Genomic DNA, 22,785 nt, shown 5'->3' with positions numbered 1-22,785 from the left:
GCGTCTGCGCGCGCGGGGGCAGTGGGAGGTGGTGATGGGGTGCAAACCCTCAGCGGAACCCGTTTGGGACGCCGCGAGTCTCCTCGGCATCACCTGAGCCTTCAGGCCAGGCGACTCGGCCGTCTGGCGCTGCAGGAACGCTCTGCAGCGGGAGATGCCGAGATCAGCGCTCAACCCGCAGGGGGACAGAGGGTTTGGTCGCTGCAGCCAACGGTAGAAGATTTGCTAATTTCATTTCAATGACACCCACAATTTATGAGTAGAAAGACCTGGAAAATAAAAACCCTTCGTCGTGCTATGCCCTTCTCTGGGGTGCATGCCCGGTGATCCGAGTGGGAGGGGTCCTTAGGAGTGGGGAAGAGAGGCACCGACAGCGAAAGAATAAACGTGCGACAGTCACACAGTCTTACCTCCGGGACGAAAGGACACGGTTCCTAGAACTGAGATATCCATAGCAAGTCTGCATTCCAGCTGTTTCTCCCGTAGCCTCTTTCCTGCCTAACACAGCCTTCTGACTAACTTGGACAAGGCTTGAGCTACCCCCCCTCCTCCCCCCCCCCTTTTTTTTCCTTTCCAGACATTCCCTAAACTCAACCCAGGGCAAATCCAGAAGTCGGTACAGTACAGAGCTTCCATTCAATCGTGGGGGGAAAATCCCGTTTACAGTTTCGCTTAGGCAGATGGAAGAAGTAGATGGTTATGGGACTTTGGAGGGAGGGGTGCATGGGGCTGGCATGGGGTGTTGGTGGCAGGGAAGCGCGATTTCTCTTAGGTCTTGGTGCTGCAGGTAAGGTTCCCAGATTCCAGCTGCCCTCTTGCTGCGCTGCGGTGGTGGGTGAGAGTGGAGGGTGATCCTCGTCTGATTAGAGGGGAGTGGAGGAGGGTGGAGTGTGAGTGTGGGAGGAGGGGGGGCGGAGGAATGGACCCTGGACGGGCTCCACAGACACATTGTCTTGGTTTGTGTCTGTGCCCGGTCTATGCTGCTGCCTCTGGAGCCTTTTGAGCAGGGTAGTATGCCCTAGGCTTTTTCTCTCCCCCCCACCCCCCCCTTTTAAAATGTGTTTAAAAAGAAGTGAATATCCTTCTAAAATAAGTTAAAAATCTTTCTTTGACTTTCCATCTGAGATGTCAAAAGGATTAAATAAATGAAACTTTATTTGACCGGGGAGTTTACCCAGAGACTCAACGACATCTCGGGTCTTTGGCCTTATTCTAATTCCATGGTGGTAATTACCCTTCGTTTCTTTAAGTGCAATAGATTTATTGCCTTAGAGACTATGCACAGTTTGATTGAATTATTCATTTTTTTTCTTTGGTGTAGACTGCATCTGGGGACTCTGATGTGACGTGTAGATTTTTTTTTCAGGAACAAAGGGAATGTGGAAATGAAAGAGAGAGGGAGAGAGAGGCTGGCAGATGTAATGAGACGCGGTGAAGGTGTACGCAGACTGGCACTCCCACTCCTCCCTTCTGCTCTCACTGCAGCCCTGGGTAACTCGCAGGCTAACACAAACAGCTTTTCTCCCGCAGCCTGCCCTCTGTCACTGTAAGTACATCAGCCTTCTCTTATCAGCATGCAGATTCCAGCCACGCACTCCCCTCGCTCGGCTTTGCACCTTAGACAGCAGAAGCACATTTAGAAATTAACTTTCCTAAGCCAGGAAGAACATGTCTGTAAAACTTATTTTTGATTTATCTTTATTTTTCTTTGAAAAAAGTTCATGCATTTTTACCACTTTTCCCACCTCCTTTGTGGCGGTGCTGCTGCTACTGTCGCCACCGCTGTGGTCTTCCCAACAGGATGACGCGCAGATTCAAATGAAATTTAATGTTATTGTCTAGCCATTTAAAGTCCAGGGACAATGCCTTGTCCTTTTGCAAAATGACGTCTTAAAGAACACAGAGCATTATTCACAGTTTGTTTTTGGCTTTTTGTTGTTGAAACACGAGTTCTGACCTCTTTGAGGTAGAGTCCCAAGGGCACTGTTATTTGGGAGTTTGGGTTATTTGGTTACACCAAACTTAAATGAAGTGCGGTGGGCTACTGAAGTGCTGGTATGTTTGTTATCCCTGTTTAAGGAAAACAATTGCGAAAACTTTTCTCCGTGCTGTAATTAAAGTTTTCAACTTCTTCCTTTTGGCTTTTTATACTCTTTCACTTATTCTTCGTTTCAGTAAAAGTTCTCATTCCCCGTGTTTTGGAAGTAAAGACATTTATATTTGTCCTATTTATACAGTAGCTATAAAGCCCTTCCTGAAAGAAGTTAGCGACCTTAAGATGTAGATCTGAATCGTTCGCCCGGCCGGTGTAAGGAGACTTCACAGGGAGAATTCGAGGTTTTAACAGTCGTTATGATTTTTGCGTGGGTGCTTTAAATATTAACTTCTTTGGCAGAATTCATTGCGTTGCCCTTCCCAAGTTCAGGCGGACCTTTCTCCAGGAACTGCGCGCGCCTTTCCTTTGCGGGTTCGCGCCTCTTCTCTGGAGGTGCGAGGCCAAACTTAGCAAAGCCGAGTTGCCTTTGCTGGTTGCTGTGCGCAGGGACACCGGGACAGCACGGAGGCAGCGACAGCTGCGACAGGTAAGTTAGCCCCCACGCGTTCGCCCCTCCTTCCCTTCCTGGTTCTCCCATCTCAGCGCCCAGGGTTCTCGCGCCGCGCGGCACTCGGACCCCCAGGGCAAGTGAGCTTGAGTGCGCCTGGATCTGGCAGTAAGGTGCCTGGGTGTCCTCCGCTGCCTGTGGGACTTCTCGGAGCCCTCAGGCCAGTGCGGACCAGGTGGAGAGCCCGGCACTTCAGTCCGCTGCAGCGCTCTCCGCTTCGTCCCTTGCGCTGTACAGTCGTGCCCTAGGCTTGAAAGAGAACCCTTAGGGTGCACCCCCGCCTCCAGGGCCACGTGTCATCCCGTGTACAGCCTGAAGTGCAGTATCGAGACCCCAAACTTTAGTTTCTTAACTTTAGGGATCAGTGTTGTAACCAGCTCCGGGGTTCCGCCTTATCAATCTATTTTGGTATCAGTTTATTAGATAAAATCTAAAGAGAGTTCCTGCCGCTCCAAACCGGAAGGTCCACCGCGGCCCAGTATTAGGGCCTTGGACTCCAGAGATCTTGATAATGTCGCCTTTCCCCTCTTTTTGTCTCCTGCCAGCGGCCTGCATCTGGTTGGTGGGGTCCCCCTTACCCCCCAGGTCCCTAATGCCGTGTGATTCAAAGAGATGGATGCGCTGGTGCTTGAAAAGCCAGACTTGTCGCAGCAATTCCGAGGAACCCAGTGGCAGCCCAGCGGTTCCGTCCCAGATGTTTCACCTCTCCCGGTGACTCTTCCGTGAGGATTCAGGCTTTGGGACTGAAACTACCCCCTTAGCTCTCTGCCCAACTCTGCAGGCATTTAGGACAGGTCGTTCGATTTTGACCTCTTTAAGCTTTGGAGAGTTTTTTTTTTTTTTTTTTTTTTCTTTTTTTCTTTTGCCCTATGGTTGAGTTCTGGGACAGGCGGCTGAAGAGCACGAGGCTCTGGAACCCAGCGCGGGCCTGGCTACTCACATTTACAAACCCCCAACTAAAAACAAACCCCAGAAAAGATTTGGCCCAAGTCTAGGCTAGGAACGCTGGTCTGGGTTTGTCCCTTGGGCCTTGGAGGTCAAGGGGCACACCTGGTAGTTCTGGAAGCCTGGGGTGGAAGGAACTGGCCTTCCAGGTACCAGGCATACCAGGCGTTCTCTTTGAGGGCCTCTAGGCTCTGGCCCCAGGGGGCAGCCTTTCCAGTGCTGAAAGTTGCTGTGGGTGGTGGGGACACAAGATTTCTTGTTGGGGGACTAGCTGTCTTCTCAGCCTACAGTCATCAAGTCGTTTTAAACTTACAGTCCCCAAGCTCCCAATCCTCAAGCATCCTATTTCCTATTGGGGTAGAAGCATCTGGCTATTCCTTCTGCCCCACAAATCCAAGATGTTCATCCCCACCCTTGTTTCTTTTTCCTCTCTTGTCTGGAATTCCTATGAAACCAAATGTAAAATACACTTTAAGAAGCCCATATATGACTGACATCTCAGCTTGTTCTGTCCTTTGTGCTTGCTCACTCTCTCCATTTTCTTTACAGTAAATGTGATAAAGGCAAGGCTTTCTCCCCTTTATCACTTTTATCACTTAATCTGTGGGAAGTCTTGTCCAAAGTCTTGGCAACTTTAGATTGCCATGAATTTTCTGAATTTCTTAGTCATAATTCCTGACCCATCTCTCCTGGTTCACATCTTCTTTCACAAAGTCCCTGTTTATGAAATGTCTCGACATGGCCATGTCCTATCAGTTTCTGCATAGTAAAGACTTTTCCTCCACAAATCTCTGCAGTAGTTATGCTGCAGGTACATCAGAACCTCTCTTTAAGCTTTTAACCTTGATGTAATTTTGACTCTCCACTGACCTCAGTTTCTGAAATCTAGTCTATTTTTGAGGCCTAGGTTAAGGCAGGCCAGCCTCATGTGGTACACGCTGACTCTAGTTAGCTCTGTGTCTGCTGTTGTCAGAGCCGGTTTTCTCATCTGTTTTACACTGCATCTCTACTACCTGACACCAGGAGTCAGGTAGTATTCCCTCCCCTCTCGGTCGCTCAGCTTGTGTGTACTAAGATAAAGTTCCAAGTCTCTGCTCCTTTAGGCCATTCTGTGCCCTTGCAAATCTTATCTATCCTATACATGCATCAAAGAGAATCTTTATGTGTTTTTTTTTGGGGGGGGGGAATTTTATTAATATAATTTCCTACATCTGACTTGTGCCTTTCTACATGCTGCCCAGGGTGACAGACACTCTTTTCTTCTTCTACAACTTCCAAGCTACCCCTCTTGAAATTGTATCTTCAAATCTTTTCCTCTACAAAGTTGAGGTAATACACATATATCACCCACCCAATTTCACGTAACACAAACATACCCATATAATAAGTGTGGAATTATTTATTGTTGTAAAGGTATAGTTTTTTTTTGGTAGTTTGTACATGTTTTTTCTGATCATTTTAATCCATAAACTCATAATCCACATGGCCTGCGGAACATTTCCACCTACATATATTAAGGATCTCCCAATGCCACTTGCCTTTTCTTGTTTTCTTTCAATTCCTCCTCCTCCTCTTGAAATAAATTTCTCTTCCCCCATTGACTGAGGTCCTTCTAAATGGTGTGTTTTCCTTATTTCTGGTGCCTGCATCTCTTTTTTTAAACTCTCTTGACCACTTCTCTTTTTCATTTTCTTTCATTCTTCTTAGTATTCATCCTAATATTCACCCATCTTTCCCTTTTCCTGGTTTGTTTCAGCCCCTGTCCTTCCTCTTCTCTGTATCTCCTGTGACTCACTTTTGTGGTCCACTTCTATATCTCAGTACTTGTTAATATTCAGCCCATTCCTCCACTGTCACATAACTTTTTCAAAACACAAATTACCAGCCCTCCATTTCCCTCTCCCACTTTCCTTCCTCCTGTTCAGTTTGCTTCTTTCTTCCTCTGCAGTTGTCTACCTTTGCCCCACTGCAGCTCGCCTTCCTCTTGACTCCTCCTCCCAGCAGCCCCAGCCCTAATAGTGCTCCTTAGGTCCTTTACGCCTTCCTCAGCCTGTCTCTTTCCCACCCAATACTTGTCCCCATTTCCCCTCTGACCCCGACTCGCTTCATTGTTCCCTTCCAATTCTCTCCCAGTAGTTGCTTCCCAGGCGCCTTCTCCAATTCCAACCTCTGCTCTCGCCGATCTCTGCCCTCTCTCTCCGGTTCTCTCTTGCCTTTGCCTCTCGCTCTCCCCTCCTTCTTCTTCCTCCGGCCCTCCCCCTCCCTCCCAGCTTCCCTGCCTGGCTCGCTGCCTCCCTCGCCTCTTGTCTCATCTTGCCTGTGTTGTCTGGGAGGGGAGCCCTGCCTCCTCTCCCTCGCTCAGATCAATGCCCTGGCCACTCACTTTCTGATGTTGCACGACGGGAAATGCTTTGAATACTTACGACATGGCCGCTCACACTGATTGCCAAGATTGACAGCACTAACCATCGCCTTCACTTGTTTCAAGGGGGAAGCCCCTAGTCACCCCGCTCTGCGCGCACCTCCTGGCACCCCGGCGGCAAACTTCTGCCGGTCAACGCTCCCCCCGCCCGGGGCGGGACACCCCCGCAGACTTGAGTTAACGGGCTGCGCCGGCCGCGGCGCTGGGGGGTTCTGCTCCCTTGCTCCCGGGGCTGTGCTAATTGACCTAGCATCGAGTCCCCTTCCTTAATTTTTTTTTTTTATTTGTATCTTTCCCTTTTTCTTTAATGCCATTTACTCCCGCGGCGCAGCGCACAAGGAGCCCTCCCGTGCGGTACCATCCTGGAGCCCGCCCAGGTAACCGGGACGGAGCGAGCTAACTAGAGAGCGAGGGAGACAGAGCGAGAGCGCGCGGCCCGTTTGTGAGCTACCTGTTGGGGAGCCGGAGGGGGCAGGGGGCAGGCACCCCGGGCCGGGCCGCGGGCCCCCGGTGCCTTCCGCTTCTGCCCTTCCGGGCCGCTCCGGGGTTAGTTTCCCTGAGCCGGGACTGAGGGGCTGGGGTAAGGCAGGCGGAGGGACGAGAGCTGAGCGCGCGGAGCCCTGTGAGGGTGCGGGTTGCCGGAGCGGCGGCTGCCCAGCCCGGGCGGGTTTCCGTACTTGGCTGGGGAGGGGAGAGGGGAGGAGGAGCGGGAGGAGGGCGCTCCGCGGGGCCGACGCAGAGGGGGGGGAGTGGAGGCTGAGAAAGGGGCCCGAGCGTCTGTCGCTCGCTGGTGGACGCGTGGATCCCCAGGATGCGTCCCCCTCTCGGAGAGTTGTGCCTTGTTCCGGAGGCGGTGACAGATCTGCGTGGCGGGCTTCTGGTTTTCTTGCCACCCCCCCACCCCCAAAATCCACTCCGAGAAAACACATGTTGTAGCTGTAGATAACTGTGCGTAGGACACTAAGGCAAAAAGGGCAAGGGAGAGAGACAGACAACGCAACCTTTGACAACAGAAAGCTGTTATCGCCATCCTAAGTATTCGTCCGGAAATCTGTCCGCCCTTTCGGCCCACCTTATTCCTTCTCCTCCGCCTCCCCGTATAGATATTCTAATCTGTGTAACTGGGAATGATATGAAAAAGAAGTCAGGTGGCTTAGAGAATGAATTTGTAAGTCTCCGTGAAGTTTGAGGTAGGTATTTCATTGAAGTTTGCGCAACTGTGTGATAGAGGAAGCTTGTGTGCCTGCGTGTGTAGTTCTCTCTCTCTCTCTCTCTCTCTCTCTCTCTCTCTCTCTCTCTCTCTCCCTCTCCTCTCTCTCTCTCTCTGTGCGTGTGTAAGCAAATGCCTGTGTGCTCTGTGAGGGTTCAGAGGGGATCGCTGGGTGGTAATGCCCTCTGTGCCCACAAGAGGGCAGCATCCTGAGGGCTTTGTGAGCGCTGTAGTTCTGGTTATCGCTGCAGGCTTGGGTTTAGAGAAAGTTATACCGAAAGTTTTAAACTGATATCGTATCTTATTTCGTGATATTAAAAAAAGAAAGACATAATGAAAGAAAGAGGGAAAAAAGAGAAGTGAAGAAAGAAGAGAGAGAGAGAAAACAGAAAAACAGGCGACCAGCCTACCCCGAGAGAGTCCTAGTCACACCAAGACTAGGGGGAGGGCTGTTTTAATTGTGGGTTTGGCCGACTGACGACTGGAGTGCCCTCCTCGGCTGTCTTAGTTGTAGCCGGAGGTCATGTAAATCGACCTTAAAAGAATGCATAAGCCATAAATTAAAATAAACCCTCACCCAAGGGCTGATCCATAAGTAGACAATATCCAACCTGGACAAAACGAGCTTTCCTTTACGAACCGACTTAAACCGCATCCCCCCAAAGAATAGAGACTAAATGCAAAGTAAGTTTCCCAGCGAATATTTTGTTTTCTTGAAAAGTGTTGTGTTGATTCGCCGTGTGACTGACTGCGACGCCGCAGTTTTCCGGAGCGCTTCAGTGTTAGCCAGGCTCGGTCGGGGTGCGGGAGGTCGGGAGGACCCGCTGGGTTTCTGTGTTTCTTAACGCTCCCCCCTCCCCACCCCCATTTTGGTTTGGAAACTTTGACTATTTGTGGGTTTGACGCTGGCCGAGGGCGGGCGATAGTCGAGGATCTCCGCAGCGCTCTCTTACGGGGTGAAGTTTAGCGCGAGGAGTTCATAAAGAAAACCCGGGTCGCTAGAAAACCCGGCCGCTCCCTTCTCCCACCCTCACCCCACCGCCGCTCTGCCGTAACTTTCTCGGGACCCTGCGCGAGTCGCCTCCACTTCTCTCGGCTCTCGCCCTTCCTCCCCCTCCCCCATTTTTGGACGTGACTTTTTATGATCTTTTTAGGAATAAACAAACCGAACTCCAAGACAGTCTGAAACCCAAGTGCTAATCTGTGGTCCTCTTTGCTCCGGACGCTAGGGCAGAAGTGCGGGGCTGGCGGGGGCGTGTGTGAGTGGCCGCCCAGCCTTGCCCCGCGCGGGCTCGGCCTGGGAGTCCGCGGGCCAGGCGCACGGTCGCCGGCGCGTACCTTCCCCGCCCCGCGCTCTCCCACCCCGCGTCCCTGAGCCCAGCCGGCGCCCTCCGTCCTCCTCGGCTCCCTGCCCGGGCCCCTGCCGCCCGCTGTCCTCTCCGCCGACCGGCCGAGATCCGCCGCTCTGGGGCTCGGCCCAGGCCCAGGGGCGGTGCTGCCACCCGCCCGGGGTCCAGACCGAGCCTGGTCGCTCCCGGGGGAGCTGCTTTCTTGCTTCTCCCTTAAAGGGCCCGTCAGAGAAGGGAAGGGGCTTGTGCAAAGGCTGCTGGGCTTGTGTTCCGGCTCCAGGAGGAGCGGCCCGCGGCTGCGGAGGCTAGATTAGCTCCGTTTCCCGGGCGCTCCGCGGAGCTTTCAGATAAAAAGAATTGGTGTGTTCCGAGCAGATAAAAGGTGGTTGTTGCCGGCATGTTTTGAGTTTTATTTAAGCTCTCTTAGGCTGTGCAAGTTTGAAAAGGTTTGTTGGTATGAATTGCCAGATATTGAATGCTGCCCCTATTTGGGCACTAAAAATAAGTCTTCGACTGTGCTGGTGGGGCTGGGCTGTTAGCGAGATGGGCTGTCCCCGGCTTCTTCTCTGTGTGTGACCTCCTTTGAGGGCCATGCTTGAAGTTTCGGTCTCGAGATGGCCCGAAGCCGTCGCTGCGGCAAACTGGGCTGGGCTCCGGACCTCCCGCTGCACTGTCAATGGGGCGCTCGGGTGACGTCCCTGTCCCGGGCGCTTGACCCCGGCGCGCACTCCTGCGGCCGGGCTTTTGGCCCTGGCGGGGTGGCCCAGACAACAGTCCAGTGGAGTCGTGAGGCGAGAGTGCCCTTCTCCCCCGCCTCCCCAGGGTCTCCTGTTTCTGCCCTTTATAGTCACATGCCCAGGTTCCCCCCCCCCCCCCCCCCACCCCGGTCCAGAGGAGAACAGATACAGCCCCGCCCAGTCTATTTCTAGGAGGTGGGTTTGGTGAATAAAAAGGTCAAGTGGTCGGGTCTGCAAGTCGGTCCATGGCGAGGGGGGACAGGACCGACACCTGGCAAGGACCGCCCCGCCTTGTCCCCCCCACTCTGGCCGGTCCGCCCGCCCACAGCTGGCCTCCCCAGGCCACATTCTTGCACTAAGTGCGAGAGGCTGTGGGAACAGCAATCCTGAACCGGCCAAGAGCCGGCGAAGCTGATCCCGCGATGGCATTTTGTTTTGAACAGTTGCTGGGGTTGACGTTTCCTCATAAGGTAAGGTGTCACTGGACGGTCGGCTGCCCAAATGCCACATGTATAATTAGCTTGCCCACTCAGCACCTCATCCCCGAGGCCCATAGGCACGGGCTTGGCGGACTTGATCCACTCAAATCTGTTCCGGGCTACGTACAGGATTCCCGAGGGAAGGCCGAACAGACCCGGACAGCCCTGGGAGGCCCTGGCTCCAGGGAGGACTATGACAGAGTAGTCTTGTCTTTGATTTCTCTCACTTTCTCCCCCATCTCTTCCTGTTTCCTCTCTTTTTTCGGCTGAGGAGGAACTACTGGTTGGAGGGGTAGATGGGACACCAGCAGCAGGCTACAGACCGAATGAGGAAAGGGGATGTGGAGTCAGATCTGGCAATATAGTCTTTTCCACACCCCGCCCAAAGGGGAGGTCTGCTCGTGCCCCTCTATCTGCACTAATCCAGGAGGACCAGCCAGGGCTTGACGTTGTATCCTGGCTTGGGTAGGGGCTTCAGGCTTCTAGTTTGGACTGTTCCCCTGGCTGTGTGCTCCCTCCCACCCGCCACCCTGGAGGTCTGAGAGTTTATGTGCCCTGATTTGCAGCTTCAGTTTTCCCCCTTCAGGCCTAGCTGCTTGAGGCTGCTAGTGTTCACTGTGGGGCAAGCCTGGAAAGATGTGCAGTATCACTCTTGTTCAGCCTGGGGTTCTTAGGAGCAGTGCCTTGTTTTCTCTGTACCCAGAGTGGTGCTTGAACTTACCACCTACCTTCCCAGAGCCCAGCCTCAGGTCAGCTTTAGCTTGCACTCTGGTGGAGACCAGATTTCTATAGCCATGAACATGACCTTCCCGCTTTTACCCTGTGCAGTAAGGTGGAATTCAACACTCAGCATTAGGCACTTTCACCAGTCTCCCTCCTCCCCTTGTTTTTAGGCCACTCAGTTATGCCTGCTACCTACTAGAAGATTCTCTTTATTTTTAAAACAAGTGGGCAAACATCCTAAATCTTCCACAAGTTAGTGGGATACCGTTAGGTTTTCTATGGCAGCAAGAGTGCACCTGTCTGGCAGGAGGTGGGGGACACAGTGTATTTAGTTGCATATGCTTTTTATCGAACCAGTGAAACATTTCATTTTCTTTTAGTAGGGGAAAACTTATGACTGAATTTTAAAGAACGCCACCAGATCATAAATGAGTTATCTATATACTTTTGAGAGTATTTTCCTGAATACACATTTGTGAGCACATGGGTAGTAGGCCAAATGACATGTAGGTTTTTTTTCTTCTACGTTTTTGAAAACCTTATAAATGAAGAGGGATTATTCCCTATTCCAAAACAACATCAAGAATAAGAGCAAGAACAACAGAAAACAGCTGAAAAAAAAATCCTTCAAACTCTGAAAACAAGCAAGCATGTACCACACATATTAGATGTAGTTTAAGACCAAAGGCAGTAAGTAACCAGGGTCCAGACAAGTGATAGATCATTAATTCCTAAGGCAAACTGACATTCCCTGTTGCTTTTCTCAGGTACTACCAACACCTCCTTTCTCCTCTGCTCTCCCACCACATTCCTTTATTTATAGAGGCAAAACTAGATGGTTTTTAAAATTTATTGTTTATCCTGCTTATTGTTGTTCTTAGTTTTTGTTTTAGAAGTAATGGCAAGGAAGTTTCTTTGGGTGTACACGTATTTTTTAAAAAGCAAAAATATTTATGAGTTTATTATTACGGAACATGATATAAACTCTTATAATAGTATATTGTGTAACTGCAACACTCAACATTATACTATAAAGAAGAAAAATGTAAAAAATATTAAGTAATAAAGTGGTATCAGTATCTATACCTCACACTAATTCTATAATGCATTCACTAACTGAATACGTAGAAGAGATGACATTCAGTAGGAATATTATACTGTCTATTGGACATTTTTTCTTTAGTAGCAGAAAGCAGCAGATTTTTTTTTCAGTAAGGGAAAAGCATACATTTAAAATATGTTAGCATACCTAGCAAATGTTTCTTTTATAGGGCTTTAAAGTATATTACTTTAAATACATATGTGATAAATTTTCTGGCCACTATTGATATTTTATGTCTGTTTCTATTTGACTTTTAGGAATTATTGGGTTGTTGATCATTGATGAAATTGCTACACATCTTATATTGAAGAAATTGGTGATGTTTTAAATAATTCGCTTTCAATTAGTATAATAGGTACTGGAATAAATGAATTTTCTTTTAACAAGGTTTAATAAAGGGCTTTAGCCCTTTCAATATTTTCTGTACTTTTCAGTTTTGTTAGATTATATATCTAAGTTTGAAAGGATTCTCTTATGAGAGAATTCATGTATACTTTTTCACTATTTACAAACTGCGTTATATAAAAGAGTAGTACAGTACAACAAAAATTTGATTGATCTCAGAGCTATTTACTTAAATATAGTTTAGGGGTGCATATATATCAATTGATGTTTTTGAAGTCAAGTGAAACATTCCATCCAGCTAATGTGTCTGAGAGTACCATATCAGGCACAGACAGGTACTAGAAATGATAAAACACAGATAACATACAGCAAGATGATTCACAGATGGGACATATTATCTGCTGTCATGAAGTTAGATGGGTCATATTCCTGTTCTTTAAAAATTAATGTAGGTTATTTCAGAATTATCAAGTTATGTGCATATGTGAGAACAGATTTTAATATAGAAATTTGGTAATAAGTAAACAAATATTCATTGCGTTTTAGAGGAAGAAATAGACCAGCTTTGCATTTGAATTGTTTCTTGTTTAAGGAATATAGCTCTCCCCTATTATTTTTTTCCTAAAAAGAAAATCATATATTGAGCATTCTATGTCTTCATCCTAACTTCACATCTTCTACTGATTAGATTATATTCTGAATCTCAACATACTCAAAGTGAAAAAAAAAAACCAAACTGGCACTCTAGTAGAGCCTATGAAAAGGAATTTTTATTAAATGGAAACACATTTTAAACATATAGCGTATCCTTTTTGCTTGATATTATTCAATTGTCATCTGAGAACTAATTGTTTTGATAAGAGTTAGAAACTTTCATCATCTTCTCTTTATATATTCATTATTCATTTATAGGAAGTGTTTTTATTTTCCTTGTTCTGTGGAAGAGGGTAAAAGCTTTTTAGGTAATTGTTTTATTTAGACATTTAGTCAAACTGTAAATAGTTTTAAATTTGTGTGTGGTTTTTTTATAGAGCTTTTTAAGTTTTAAGTATCCATTGTCATAATTAGGATAAATCAGCTGAAGAATGTGAGTGGAGGCTGTAAGATGGAATATCATTTAAATCTACTACAGATTCTCTCACCTCCAAAAAAAGGTACTGGTCTGTTTTTCCTCAAATCTGTGGTAGTCTCAAAAAAAGGGAACATGAAATCCTAAAACCTCAGAGAAGCAGTATCGATTCAGTTCGTAACTGTAAATCCTTCATATCGTTCGTTGCTCAAAATATCCAACTTTACACCAATATTAGCCATTCTTTTTATAGTGACACCATGCTTAGTAAAAAACTTCTAAGCACTGAGGTCAGGTGTTGAGATTGGATTCTAGTTTATTTTTTATGAATCAGATAAAGATTTCTGTGCATGAGACCATATGTGAAGATGAGAGAACAAGAACATTTCCATATCAAAGGCAATATATCTGAGGCTGCATGGTAATTAAAATGCAGTGGTTTGGACTCTGTGCACTAGCACTTAAGCAGAGCATTGCCGGGACCTTGTGCATCATGCAGGCGGTTGCCTCTTGCATACTTCTTGAAATACACTTATAATTTTGTACAAACATTTATGCCAGTCCACACTTTTCTGTAGATAATTTGTATTTCATCCAAACCATTCAAAGTAGAAGTTATTTTTTGAGCTACCCTCTCATTATGGCTTTTGTGCATCAACTATTTTTATGCTAGTTGTTTGTATTTCCTTTTACCAGAATGATGCCTTGTTTATATTCAGAATCTCTTCTTGCTCCTTTAAGACCCCTTGTGTATCTCTCATATTTTACTATTCACTCAAAAAACGTTCATCTTTAGGAATGATGTGAATTATTTTCTGAGTCTAATTGTAGATGCTGTAATTTATTATAAACTAGTACATTAAAAAATCAAAAGTCCAGTTATTTCTACTTTATAATACTGATATGTTCAGTAAACCTCCCTAACCTACACAGTATGTAATATTTGAAAAAAATTCCTTTTTAAAATGTTTAAAGAATTCCAAAATGTTCTTCCTTACCTTTTAATGGCATAAAAATGTGTAGTGGCATTTTCTTTTGTACTACTTCAACTGAAAAACAATCTTTTAGAATATCTTCATATTTAGGAGTTATCTTTTTGCATTTATAGGGAGTTGTTTGGCTTTCTTTGTAAAGAACTGGGCTAGTATCTTAACCGGTAATTATTTGGGGATTGAATGGTGAAATCAGAAAAATCTAACAATTGGTTGTCCAATGTTGTATATATTTCAGAAAATTTTGCATCCTTGGTAACTAGCTTGAATTTGCTGCTCTGTAATTTTCTAGATTTTCTATTTCCATATTTACTCTTTCTCTATGTACATTCTACTCTGGCACATGTAGGAAGGAATTCGCTGGTATATTTTATTTAGTAAGCTCCCCTGGTTTATAAAGCTTTTAAAGATTTCTTTGGATTGAAGCACCATGTATTGAAGAAGCCTAATGTGATATTGTGAAATTCTTTAAGAGTTTTTGTGTTTTAAACTATTTTGAATCAAAATTACTGAAGTATATTGATTTGGTGCTTTTCAATGATGACATGTATAAATAAGCACAATAAATATAAGGTAAATTCAAAGTACGTTCTGTGATATGCATATTAGCATCGATGCAAACATTCTGTATTCTCTCATTTCAAGTTCTCCCTTGATCTCTTTCTTCTCTGAAAATCTCACAAGGTAACCCTTTACATGATCTATTATCCCTACTACCTTCAATAATTTGTTGTTTCTAGTCATCTTAAAGAGATGAATTGAATTGTCTATCTTTAATATATCCATTCAAATGCAAAAAGGGACGTTAGTGCTGTTTGTGATTTTGACTTCATTGAGCACAATCTCTTCTCTTCTTTGAAAAGTAGTTCTTTAAAATTAGACAAAGAAAATTAAAGATGCTTTACTTTCTACTACTACACAGGCACAATATATGAAAAAAAGAAAATGTGACAGATTTTCTTTTTAAAATAAGGAGCATAGGTTTCAAATGGAACTCATTCTGAAACATAGGGATTGCAAATATTTCCTTTCATACTTTAGATGAAGTTACAAATAGAACATTGGGTAACATTATTGAGCACTTACTAAGTTCTAGGCACCCTGAAGGGCATTTTTGAAGTCACAAGTCTGTTTTTTTTAAGGATTTTCCTTTCTGTTGAAGATTTTTATATTTGGTAGGTGGGGAAACTTAGCTGAAGTTGTCATGTTGTTAAGCAGGTCGTTGGTAGAGCTGGAGAAGAATGCTCCTAACTTGGAGAGAATAATTCATCATTCTTTCTTGGGAAAGAATATCAAATGGCAGGAATATTGTTATTTTCTCAGAAATAATCTCCAGCTATCTCCATGGGCATTGAACCTTCTATTTAGGAGGCAACTGCCCCATCCACCCCCGCGCCCCGCCCCCAATATATCCATGGTGTAATCCCTAACCCTCCATGTCTTCGTCTCTAAAATGGGAGTAATAATATCTACACCATAGGATTATTGTGAAGATTAAATGAGATAAATGAATGTAAAGCACGAAGCTCAGGGCTTGGTATAAAGTAAATATTTAATACCTGTTGAAATGACTAGTGAAGTGGTACTGTGCTTATAATTATACAGATCAGGCTTTCCATTTCAGCTTCACTATATACTTGCTATGAAATCTTTGGTGAGTTACATAATCTGTTTCTTTTACTCTTATATGAAATACAGACAGCAATATGTGCTCCTTCCTTTCTTCCCTCGAAAGAAGAATTCATTAGTAGTCCGGCAGACTTGCGATAAATGTAGAGTATGGATGTTCTGGTCTCAAATTTGAGAAAATTCCAATTCTAAGGACTACAAGAGATTTTGAAAGGTCATTTCACCTGTCATCCTGCATCCTCCATGGGTGTATTGGTCACCTTTTCTCCATTCTAGTCAGTTAAGACACTCTTTATTTTGAAAGCCTGCAAAAGGGTGCCTGGGTGGCTCAATCCGTTGAGCATTCCAACTCTTGGTTTCAGCTTAGGTCATGATCTCACAGTTCATGAGATTAAGCCCCGCATCAGGCTCTGTGCTCATAGCATGGAGCCTACTTGGGATTCTCTCTCTCCCTCTTTCTCTGCCCATCCCCTGCTTGCCTGTGCACACATGCTCACTCTCTCTCTCTCTGTCAAAATAAATACATAAGCTTTAGAAAAAAATTGAAAGCCTGCAAAGAATGAGATTTTATAATCTTTGTGTACTTCAGTAATTAACATCAAGTTCTTTGGTCAAATATACACATCTTAATCTGCTTTCTTTTGGTTTCATTTAAAGAAAAAAAACCAGAAACATATTCTTCATTTTAATGATGAATTTTAAAGACCTGCATGGGAGAAAACCACAATTAAGCTTTGAATTTTTTTTAATTTTTTGAATCTTTCCTCAAAAGTCTTATTTCCTAAACTAGTTGTATGACCTTGGAAATGTTAACCAACCTTTTTAAGTCTTGATTTCCTAATTTTTAAAATGGGGATTGTGATACAATTTATCAGATGATAGGGTTGTTGGGAAGATTCAGTTTGAAGATACTGTGCATAGAATTTCACAGAACAGTTCTGGACATTGGTGTTAGGAGTACTTGAGAATAATTATTATTTCCAGAGACAAACCATGCTGCATTTTCCATACACCAATGTATAAATGAATAATATATTACTGATCAGAAGTGTTAAATATCAGTTATATATTCTGATTAGTAAAAATTAGAAGTTGATTTACACAGTAAGTATGGCTGGTTTTATAGGCAACACTCTGAAAATATGGGTGGGGCTCATGAAGGAAGATTAATGAAAGGATCCTTGGCTGGGAAAAGGTGGGAACCATTTGATTACATGATTTCAAAGATGCAAATGCAGTGAGGAGGTGTGAATATAGGTAATTCTATGCAGTGTGCTAGTTATAATGGAGGTAGGTGTAAGAGCAGAAGTACGTATGTCAAGGAAAGCTTCTACTAGGAGGTGGCCTTTGAGCTGTGACTTAAAGGATGATCAAGAAGAGATTATTTGAAGTAATATCCTGAGGAGCATTGGACGTGGGGGAAACATTTTACATCGTTATTAACTATTTTATAGGTCTGACACTGAAAAGTCTCGTATTTGTGTCTTTGTGACTCCTAGAAAGGCCAGGTGCCTCGTGAATGTGATGTAGCCATCACAGGGCTACACTGCTACACTTCTCTTTCTTAGTTCAGTTTTATTGTCAGGGACATTGTGAGTACCTTTTGAGGTACAGAGGAATTTTTCACATTACTACTTTCCTTCAAATATGTCAACTAAGTATTAAAATTAAAGTAGATGTCTTATTAATATATGAATTTGTGATCAGTACTATGAGTTAATAAAATCTTATATCTTGTACTATAAAAAAACTTTTGTTTTTCTCAGTTGGCAAGGAATGGTCTTAGAGAAAGGCCAATATCTGGAAAATTTTAAATCTGTGTGTTGCTTCTGAGTTATTGGTTACAGGTCTTTAGGTACCTCACATTTGTAATTAAGTTTTTCTATCTATAGAGTTGGCATATTCATTAACTTATTTTTTGTTGAGGAATAATGTGAACATAAATAACACTCAGAGTGATTCAAAACTTTTTGGATGAAACAGAAATTATTATTGGGACACCTGGGTTAAGCATCCAACTTTGGCTCAGGGCATGTTCTCATAGTTGATGAGTTTGAGCCCCACATCGGGCTCCACTCTATTTGGGATTGTCTCTGTCCCACTCTCTCTGCCCCTCTCCCCACATTCTCTTCTCTCTCAAAATAAATAAAACTTAAAAAATAAAAAAATGAAATAGAAATTATTATTTCACAATAATGATAATGAAACAGTAACAGGAGCAGTAGTAGCAGCAACTACCCCTCTCTACTCTTAATCACTCTCAAATAGGGATGCTAAATCACCCTTTTCAGTTTTGTAATCTGGGATCTCCTGTTTTCTGATGAGTTTTTGAATACCTTTTCTCTGACTACACAAGCCTTCTTTGCTGTTTTTGGTTTGGAAGTTTTCTGGTGTTTAATAACTTGTTTCTTCACATTAAACACACCTATTGAGATTTTACAGCTTATATGACTTTGTGACATAATCACTTTCTGAAAAGGGCTTCGTCATCACATAGGCTAGAGAAGTTATAGCCCTGGTTTCTAATAGCCTAACCTATTATTTTCTTTGCCACTGCTGTGGCATACTGGAGAGTTGCAGTATTGACCAAGACATGAGAAATATGACAAAATCTCTCCATTAAAAAGAAAGGCTCTGAGGCTAAGGAGGAAAAAAATAAAGGGTACTAAAGTTCTATAAAACAGTTTTAAAACATCCGTTGGTTGTATTAAATTAGTTATGATGCTTTTAAGAATTTTCCTTTAGAACTTCCAATTGAGTTCTTTGTTTAAAACATTAAAAAAAATTATTATTTTTGAGAGACAGAGCACAAGTGGGGGGGAGGGCAGAGAGAGAGAGGGAGACATAGAACCTGAAGCAGGTTCCAGGCTCCCAAGCTGTCAGCACAGAGCCTAGTGTGGGGTTCAAACTTACCAACCGTGAGATCATGAGATCATGACCTGAGCCGAAGTCGGCCGCCCAACCAACCCAGCCACCCAGACACCCCTCAGTTGAGTTATTTTAGTAAGAAGCAACCCCCTCACCCCCAAATAAGAAAATAAAAATTGAAATCATACAGCAACTGACCAAAGCTTAACTAGCTTGTAACACAGCATATTAGTTAACTGAGCCTCAGGAACATTTATTACTCTTGAGTCTGAAGATCCAAATACACACTGGCAGAAAATTGGACTTTATATATAACTATAATATATATACATATATTTAATATATATTATTAAATATATAATATATTTAATATATATTAATATATGTTATATATTTAGTAATATATATTTATATATTTAAATTCAAGTTAGTTAATATACAGGCTTCAGGAGTAGAACCCAGTGATTCATCTCTTATATATGACACCCAGTGCTTATCCAAAGAAGTGCCCTCAACGCCCATTACCCATTTACACCATTCCCCCACCCACCTCATACAATGGAAAATTGGACTTTTAAAAAATTTCTTAGCTGATGTTCTTTCCCACTATAAAGATGGATATTGAAAATAGTTTAAAGAAGAATTTCAATTTGGAATAATTAAAATTGTAATATTTAATTTTTATTTTTAATGCAATATTCTAAGATATTACTAAAAGAAAATTTTAGTTTTTCTTAGGTTAGACCCTTTAAACTTTTGAAGACCACAGTTCCAGAGAAGGCCTCCATTTGTACTTTTGTATAGGTTTGTGTGATTTACAGGTAGGGTAGAGTCATGTACACTAAATACTTATGTGTTTTAAATTGTATAACATTTTAGGGCACCTGGGTGGCTCAGTGGGTTAAGCATCTGACTTCAGCTCAGGTCATGATCTCGTGGTTTGTCACTTCGAGCCCCACATCTGGCTTTGTGCTGACAGCTCGGAGCTTGGAGCCTGCTTCAGATTCTGTGTCTCCCTCTCTCTCCGCACCTCCCCACTCATGCCCTGTCTCTCTCTCTCTCTCTCTCTCTCTCTCTCTCTCTCTCTCTCCCTCTCTCTTTCTCTCTCTCTCAAAAAATGAATAAACGTTAAAAAAAATTTAAATTGTATAGCATTGTGACAGGCTTATTTTCTCTGAGGCAAGTATAAACATAACAGCCTAAATTAGTTGGAACTAGTGAAGTTGGGGACTCTTAACTCTTACTTGTGGCATAGCAGGGAAAGAATGAAAAATAGTTCAGCTTTTAATTATGACACCTTGGGACCTTTTTCAAAGCACTCACCATAATTAGCCATGTCTTAGTTGTGTAGTATTGTGTTTAATTTCTTTGTTATGTTCACATGTGTTACCAAGAGCTATTTGAATAAAGTATATGGAAAAGTATACCCTTCATATTATATGCTAATATTTTCTCCTGAATTTTCTTACCACCACTTTCACTTTTGGGTTATTTCTTCTTCTTTTTTGATATGTATGTGCACTAGTTTCTATTATTAAAATGCCAAATATAGGACATTTGTATCAATGTCCTTTACATTTTATTTTGGCTATGATTATATAGTCTTTAGTTTTGCTTATTTAACAAATTTACATCTGATATAATTTAAAAACACAAATACAACTTTATTAAGTTTAGTAAGAGGGCCATTAAATTATTTGGTCATCCTACATTTTCTCAAAGCCTCTATTAAATGAGTTAAATAAGTATGTTGCTAATACTTATTACATAAAAGTAAATATGTTTGATTATTAATACAATGTTTGTTTGAATATATTCCCTGCTTGATTGGGGTGAATGCAGCATTCTCAGTAGCTGAGGTGAAAGGAGCAGAATTTAGGATGTTTAAGAAGAGAAGGAAGTAGAGATCCTAGGTGGTTTGGATAGCCCAAGGGTAACTGGAGAGTATTGTTGGTAAGGGTGAGGCTGGAAGAATTCCTCTGGCAAGATAATTTTAAGGCTTATTTGAGAGAACTTCTGAAATAGAATTCTATAATAGGATAGAATAGAAGTCTTCAAACTTTTTGGATAGAGCACGCCATCAGCAAAATGTTTATGAGCATGCTCCCTAATACATGTGTATATTTATGTAAAATTGCACGCATGGGTTATTGTGCTAATATATGCTATAAAACATTCATACATTGATATTAAAAAGAAAGGTATAGGTAGAATAAGTAATATTTTAAAACTAACTGTGGTCCCCCAAACTCTATAATTTAACATGCTGTTATTTTTATTTTTTATTTTATTTTATTTTTTTAATTTTACTTTTTATTTTTTAAAATTTACATCCAAATTAGTTAGCATATAGTGAAACAATGATTTCAGGAGTAGATTCCTTAATGCCCCTTACCCATTTAGCCCATGCCCCCTCCTACAACCCCTCCAGCAACCCTCAGTTTTTTTCCATCTTTATGAGTCTCTTCTGTTTTGTCCCCCCTCCCTGTTTTTATATTATTTTTGTTTCCCTTCCCTTATGTTCATCTGTTTTGTCTCTTAAAGTCCTCATAGGAGTGAAATCATATGATTTTTGTCTTTCTCTGACTAATTTCACTTAGCATAATACCCTCCAGTTCCATCCACGTAGTTGCAAATGCAAGATTTCATTCTTTTTCATTGTCGAGTAATACTCCTTTGTGTATGTGTATGTGTATATATATATATGTATGTATATATACATACATATGTGTATGTGTATGTGTATATATATGTGTGTGTGTATATATATATATACATATACATATATATATATACACGTATATATATATATATATATGTATATGTATATATATATCACATTTTCTTTATCCATTCATCCTTCAATGGACATTTGGGCTCTCTCCATACTTTGGCTATTGTTGGTAGTGCTGCTATAAACATGGGGGTGCATGTGTCCCTTCGAAACAGCACACCTGTATCCCATGGATAAATGCCTAGTAGCGCAATTACTGGGTGGTAGGGTAGTTCTATTTTTAGTTTTTTGAGGAACCTCCGTACTGTTTTCCAGAGTGGCTGTACCAGCTTGCATTGCCACCAACAATGCAAAAGAGATCCTCTTTCTCCTCATCCTCACCAACATCTGTTGTTGCCTGAGTTGTTAATGTTAGCCATTCTGACAGGTGGAAGGTGGTATCTCCTTGTGGTTTTGATTTGTATTTCCCTGATGATGAGTGATGTGGAGCATTTTTTCATGTATCGGTTGGTTGTCAGGATGTCTTCCTTGGAGAAGTGTCTATTCATGTCTTTTGCCCATTTCTTCACTGGGTTATTTGTTTTTTGGGTGTTGAGTTTAATAAGTTCTTTACATTTTGGATACTAACCCTTTATCTGATATGTCATTTGCAAATATCTTCTTCCATTCTTTTGGTTGCCTTTTAGTTTTGCTGATTGTTTCCTTCGCTGTGCAGAAGCTTTTTATTTTGATGAGGTCCCAGTAGTTCATTTTTGCTTTTGTTTCCCCTGCCTCCGGAGATGTGTTGAGTAAGAAGTTGCTATGGGCAAGATCAAAGAGGTTTTTGCCTATTTTCTCTTCGAGGATTTTGATGGCTTACTGTCTTACATTAAGGTCTTTCATCCATTTTGAGTTTATTTTTGTGTATGGTGTAAGAAAGTGGTCCAGGTTCATTCTTCTGCATGTCGCCGTCCAGTTTTCCCAGCACCACTTGCTGAAGAGACTGTCTTTATTCCATTGGATATTCTTTCCTGCTTTATCAAAGATTAGTTGGCCATATGTTTGTGGGTCCATTTCTGGGTTCTCTATTCTCTTCCATTGATCTGAGTGTCTGTTCTTGTGCCAGTTCCATACTGTCTTGATGATTACAGCTTTGTAGTATAGCTTGAAGTCTGGGACTGTGATGCCTCCTGCTTTGGTTTTCTTTTTCAAGATTGCTTTGGCTCTTCGAGGTCTTTTCTGGTTCCATACAAATTTTAAGATTATTTGTTCTAGCTCTGTGAAGAATGCTGGTGTTACTTTGATAGGGATTGAATTGAATATGTAGATTGCTTTGGGTAGTATTAACATTTTAACAATATTTGTTCTTCCTATCCAGGAGCATGGAATCTTTTTCCATTTTTTTGTGTCTTCTTCAATTTCTTTCATAAGCTTTCTATAGTTTTCAGTGTATAAAGTTTTCACCTCTTTGGTTAGATTTATTCCTAGGTATTTTATGGGTTTTTTTGTGCAACTGTAAATGAGATCGATTCCTTGATTTCTCTTTCTGTTGCTTCATTGTTGGTGTATAGGAATGCAACCAATTTCTGTGCACTGATT

The 22,785-nt window shown here is 42.7% G+C and overlaps 1 protein-coding gene across 3 annotated transcripts in view; it reads left to right on the top strand.

Annotated features, from left to right (window-relative positions):
- Positions 1-5,874: 5,874 nt before the first annotated feature.
- The window catches only part of SOX6 (SRY-box transcription factor 6), a 614,016-nt gene continuing 597,105 nt past the window's right edge, over positions 5,875-22,785 (top strand). For 2 of the 3 annotated variants that reach the window (XM_047877037.1, XM_047877035.1), the window contains exon 1: positions 5,875-6,347. The gene's annotated coding sequence lies outside the window, so the exon portion shown is untranslated. Of the gene's footprint in view, positions 6,348-9,653; positions 9,737-22,785 lie in introns of those variants that run through there. The other variant, XM_047877036.1, reaches the window with a different exon arrangement.

The sequence above is a fragment of the Prionailurus viverrinus genome, chromosome D1 (genome assembly GCF_022837055.1).
Source record: "Prionailurus viverrinus isolate Anna chromosome D1, UM_Priviv_1.0, whole genome shotgun sequence".
Classification (NCBI taxonomy): domain Eukaryota; kingdom Metazoa; phylum Chordata; class Mammalia; order Carnivora; family Felidae; genus Prionailurus; species Prionailurus viverrinus.
The sequence above is the reverse complement of the archived record's forward strand: the minus strand, read 5'-3'. Positions and strand labels throughout refer to the sequence as shown.